The sequence below is a fragment of the Pseudophryne corroboree genome, chromosome 1, assembly GCF_028390025.1.
Source record: "Pseudophryne corroboree isolate aPseCor3 chromosome 1, aPseCor3.hap2, whole genome shotgun sequence".
Taxonomy (NCBI): Eukaryota; Metazoa; Chordata; class Amphibia; order Anura; family Myobatrachidae; genus Pseudophryne; species Pseudophryne corroboree.
This window is the reverse complement of record NC_086444.1, coordinates 369,142,106-369,148,105: the sequence shown is the minus strand read 5'-3', so window position 1 is coordinate 369,148,105 and position 6,000 is coordinate 369,142,106.

Below are 6,000 nucleotides of genomic sequence, written 5' to 3'. Positions count from 1 at the left end.
CGCAGACTGGCCTGATTTAGTGATGTACACAAATGCATTCACAGATGTGATTTTGCTCACTGTGCAATTGCAAAAATATGTTAATGACTCAGGCGCCATCTTGTGCATAGAGACGCCCACTGCCGTATCTCACATCTGCCACTTACATACAAAAGCAGAAACATCGGACGCACATCGGTATCATCTGAGTGAATCTATGCTGTCTTAGACAGAGTGGCTACCCTAAGATGTTGGGGGCTCTCCAGCTGCGAGTGAATCCACGGTGCCTGACTTTGGCGTGCCCAAATACGGTCCCAACACACCTGCGTTTCTCTAGCCCCCCACCCCTGTTACCTCCCCCAAACACTGACTACCTTCCACTTTGTGAATAAATCCTATGTGTATGCGTTATCGCTAATCAATCACTGTGCGTGTGCTGTGCAGCACTGGAGCATGTGCATTAGCAAATAATCCCACTGTATACATGGACATTGCATGTGCCTCTGAGTCATGCCGAGAGATATATAGCAACTATTTAACATAGAAAATAAACCATGTAATCCTTCTTATGGGGACTCCTGTCATGGACCCCACATACTCACCGCCGACTAAGTTCTTTGGTTAGCCTGGTCCCAGACCACTGCACAGGTGCTTACAGGGGAGTGATTAACAAGACTGTTTGATTGGTTGCTAGTGGGCTGTGACAGCCCTTATCTAGGCTCAGTTTGATGTGTTTGCTAGCCCTGACAAAGCTGCCTGTGAGCAGTTGTTTATGCCTAAATAAACCATCTTTCCTTTTGCCTTGGAGTATTGGTCCTGTGATCTTCTCTATCAAAGAGGTGGTGAGTGTGCTGTGTAGTGACTTTTATGGACCCCGCACCAGTTTACTTTATTTGGTTTAGTGCCTGCTCAGCTTACATTTTATATACAGTGGTGCATGAAGGTTGTGTACCTTTCAGAATTTTCTATATTTCTGCTGAAATTTGGCCTAAAAGTAGATAAAGAGAACCAAATCAAACAAATGAGACCACAGAAAAAATAAGCATGCTCTTATTTTAATTGAGGAAAATCTGTGAGTGCAAAAGTATGTGAACCTTTAGGCATAACAGATATTTTGAAGGTGAAATTAGAGTCAGGTGTTATCAATCTACGGGATGACAATCAGGTATGAGTGGATAACCTGTCTTTTTAAAAGAACAGGGATATATCAAAGTCTGATGTGGAAGTATATCATGCCACGAACAAAGGAGATTTCTGGGGACCTCAGAAAAGAGTTTTTGATGCTCATCAACCTGAAAAAGGTGACAAAACCATCTCTAAAGAGTTTGGACTCCACCAATCAACAATCATGCAGATCGAGGAAATTCCAGAACATTATTACCCTTCCCAGGACTGGTTGACCAACAAAGATCACTCCAAGAGCAATGCGTCTAATAGTTTGCAAGGTCACAAAGGAATCCAAGGTAACGTCTGAGCACTGCAGGCCTTTTTCACATTAGCTAATGTTACTGTTCATGAGTCTACCATCAGGAGGAGACTGAACAACAATGGTGTACATGGCAGGATTGCAAGGAGAAGGCTGCTGCTCTTCAAAAATAACATTGCTGCCTGTCTGGAGTTTGCTAAAGTTCCCCTGGAAAAGCCAGAAGGCTATTGGAGCAATGTTTTGTGGACAGATGAGTCCAATATAGAGCTTTTTTGTTTAAATAAGAAGCGTTATGTTTGGAGAAATGGAGAACACTGCATTCCAGCATAAAAATCTCATACCATGCGTGAAACACAGTGGTGATGGTATCATGGTTTATGTCTGTTTTGCTGCATCTGGGCCAAGATGACTTGCTATCAATGATGGGACAATGAATATTGGACCTAATTCAGATCTGATCGCAGCAGCAAATTTGTTAGATAATGGTCAAAACCATGGCCCTCATTCCGAGTTGTTCGCTCGGTAATTTTCTTCGCATCGCAGCGATTTTCCGCTAATTGCGCATGCGCAATGTTCGCACTGCGACTGCGCCAAGTAAATTTGCTAAGAAGTTTGGTATTTTACTCACGGCATTACGAGGTTTTTTCTTTGTTCTGGTGATAGTAATGTGATTGACAGGAAGTGGGTGTTTCTGAGCGGAAACTGGCCGTTTTATGGGAGTGTGTGAAAAAACGCTGCCATTTCTGGGAAAAACGCGGGAGTGGCTGGAGAAACGGGGGAGTGCCTGGGCGAACGCTGGGTGTGTTTGTGACGTCAAACCAGGAACGAAACTGACTGAACTGATCGCAGTGGCAGAGTAAGTGTCGAGCTACTCAGAAACTGCTAAGAAATTTCTATTCGCAATTTAGAGAATCTTTCGTTCGCAATTTTGCTAAGCTAAGATTCACTCCCAGTAGGCGGCGGCTTAGCGTGTGCAATGCTGCTAAAAGCAGCTTGCGAGCGAACAACTCAGAATGAGGGCCCATGTGCACTGCAGGTGGGGCAGATATAACATGTGCAGAGAGAGATAGATTTGGGTGGGGTGTGTTCAAAATGAGATCTAAATTGCAGTGTAAAAATAAAGCAGCCAGTATTTACCCTGCACAGAAACAATATAACTCACCCAACTCTACCTCTCTCTGCAAATGTTATATCTGCACATTGTTTTGCCCATTAGCTAACAAATTTGCTGCTGCGATCAGGTTTGAATTAGGCCCATTGAATTATACCAGAATAGTCTAAAGGAAAATGTCAGGACATCTGTCCATGAGCTGAATCTCAAGTGAACGTGGCTCATGCAGCAAGACAACAACCCAAAGCACACAAGCCATTCGACCAAACAATATTTAAAGAAGAATAAATTTCAAGTTTTGGAATAACTAAGGGTGCATACACACGGTGAGATTCGGACTTATCCGATTCTCACCGTGCGACAGGGGGCCGGGTCGGCACTTAGCCAGTATCGCAAGCACATAATAACTGTGCTTGCGATGCTGGCTATGTGCGATTTCAATCCTGACTATCTCTTCTATAGAGATAGTCAGGATTGACTTGCCTGCACAGCCTATTTTTTCTTCCGATGCCGACCGCGCGGGGCCGCGCATCGGGATCGCAAGGTGACTGTCACCTTGCGATCTGCACTATATTTTCTTCCGATTCTGACTATATAGTCAGAATCGGAAGAAAATATCTTACCGTGTGTACACACCTTAAGTCACAGCCGTGACCTTGGGCCTAATTCAGATCTGATCGCAGCAGCAGATTTGTTAGCTAATGGACAAAACCATGCTGCATTGCACGGGAGGCAGATATAACAGATATAACCCACCCAAATCTAACTCTCTCTGCACATGTTATATCTGCCCCCCCTGCAGTGCACATGGTTTTGCCCATGAGCTAACAAATTTGCTGCTGCGATCAGATCTGAATTAGGCCCTTTAATCCAATTGAAATGTTGTGGAAGGACCTGAGGCGAGCAGTTCATGGGAGGATACCCGCCAACATAACAGAGTTCAAGCTGTTTAGTACGGAGGAATGGGGTAAAATTTCTCCAAGCCGATGTTCAGGACTAATCAACAACTACCGGAAATAAAAATGAGCACTTCTATTTTTTTATTTTATTTTTTTGTCTCATTTGTTTGATTTGTTTCTCTTTATCTACTTTTAGGACATGTGAAAATCTGCTTTTCAGCAGAAATACTGTATAGAAATTCTGAAGGGTTCACAAACTTTAAAGCACCACAATATATATATGGAATGGCTAAGAGAAGAAAACAAATGTCCAATGTGTGGTGCACAATATAATTTTCATATATTTAAAATATAACTTTTATTAGTTCATCATTTCTGTAAAAAAGCGAAAATTGAATAAAAAAGTAGATAGATATGAAACAAAATAAAGAATGAGTGTAATAAAATTATACTATGTGTGAAATGTCTCCGTTTTATTTGTTAAATTATTCAAAGAGAAATAGAACCCATGTATTGTATTCTTTCTGTTATATTACCTAATAAGACCTTATATGGTCCTAAATTAAGAATACGGTTAATATTTTTTATATTTTCAATTTCTTTATAGAAAAACATTTTTCTTATATATTTTAATCACTCTGTTGCCATATAGACAGGGTTCAACACAACAACCTCATGTGTTTATAAGCATAGTGTTTTCTTTGCCACTTATTTTAAAATGGTATTCCACCCATCAAGTGTTTATGGGATAGAGTAATACCGTTCCTACCAGGTATAAATAATCTCTCAGATGTCTGTGAGACCCTTTGTGTACAAATTAAGTCTGCTTTTGGACCACACAGTGATAGAGTTTATATAGGTGATTCCCAATTCTCATATGTTATCAATACACTCAGGCCCGGCGCAACCCGTTCAGCAAAAGGACGCAGTGCAGGGAGGTGCTAGGGTGGAGAGGTGCTCTCCCTGCTCTGCATCCCTGTGGGAGTGAGAGAGGACCAGGCTCAACAATCCACCTAGTGAAATACAGTAAGCTGAGGCTCTGCCCCCGTCTCGCTCCGCAGCACCTCATATTGATATTGCTGCTGCGGCCTCCCCCTTCCCTCCACCCCTTCTCTCGCGCGGCCGCCTACTCTCTCTACTCTTCTCCCGCGTGGCCGACCGCGCCCCCCTTCTCCCGCGTGGCTGCCAGAAAGGCCACGGACTACTTACAGCTGTGGGTGTCACAGCAGAAATGGGCAGTGCCAGAGTCAAAAACTGAGAGGGGGGCACCTCCTCCATTGTCCCCTGACTGTCCCGTGCCCTTCCTACTGGAATAAACAGAGGAGCCGCTGACTAGCTGAGTGGAGAGTACCGTCACTGCTGCCCTTTTCAAGACCCAGCCTGGCTTTTTCTTACACCGCCACATGCACTCACATAAGCGGCCAGCGCTCGAGCTGGCCTCCTGCATGCTCCGCTCCCTCACGGCTCATGGCCTCTGCTGCTGCTGCCCAGTGATCCAGGAGCTGGCTGCTGTGAAACAAGGAGGAAGTGGCCAAGCTTCAACCAGCGAGTCACTGGTGGAGGACAGCGATGATAGCTGCAACAGTTTAACGGGGTGTGGAGGGACAAAGGTATGGGATGGGGATCTGCGCAGGGTGCAGGTCTGGGAAGCGGCTGTGTTTGTCCTGTTGCTAAGTAATGTAGTGAGCGGGGCTGGAGGTAGGGCATATTGTATCAGTTATAGTATATATAGTGAGTGAGGCCGGGCTGCCAACTACTTCCTCCCACCAGTGCTGAATTCAGGGCTGTGTCTTGGTTCTGTCTCCCCACTCTCCTGTCCCTGTCACCTCTGTGCTGGCCCTGTCTCACCTCTCTCCTAGCCCTTTTGTCACCTCTCTTCTGTCCCTGTCACCCCTATTTTCTGTCACTGTCACCTCTATGCTGGCCCTTCTGTCCTGTCACCCCTGACCTTGTCCATCTGTCCTGTCCCATCTGTGCTGGCCCTGTCACCCCTGTACTATCCCCCCTGTGATGGCCCTGTCACCCCTGTCCTGTCCCCCCTGTGCTGGCCCTGTTACCTCTGTCCTGTCCCCTCTGTGCTGGCCCTGTCTCCCCTCTCTCTTGGCCGTTATGTCCAGTACCTGTCACCCCTGTCCTGGTCACCTCTGTGCTGTCCCTGTCACCCCTTTCCTGTCCCTGTCACCTGTGTGCTGGTCCATTCTCCCATCTGTCCTGTTCCTGTCACCTCTGTGCTGTCCCTGTCACCCCTGTCCTGTCCCTGTCACCTCTGTGCTGGTCCATTCTCCCCTCTGTCCTGTCCCTGTCACCTCTGTGCTGGCCCTGTCTCCCCTCTCGACTGTCCCTTCTATTCTGTCATTTCTGTCATGTCCCTGTCACCTCTGCCCTGTTTACTGGCCCTTCTGTTCTGTCCCTGTCACACCTGTCCCATCCTTGTCACCTCTGTCCTGTCCTCTCTGTGCTGGCCCTGTCACCTCTGTCCTGTCCCCTCTCTGCTGGCCCTGTCTCCCATCTCTCCTGGACCTTCTGTCCTGTCCCTGTCACCCCTGTCCTGTTCCTGTCACCTCTGTGCTGTCCCTGTCACCCCT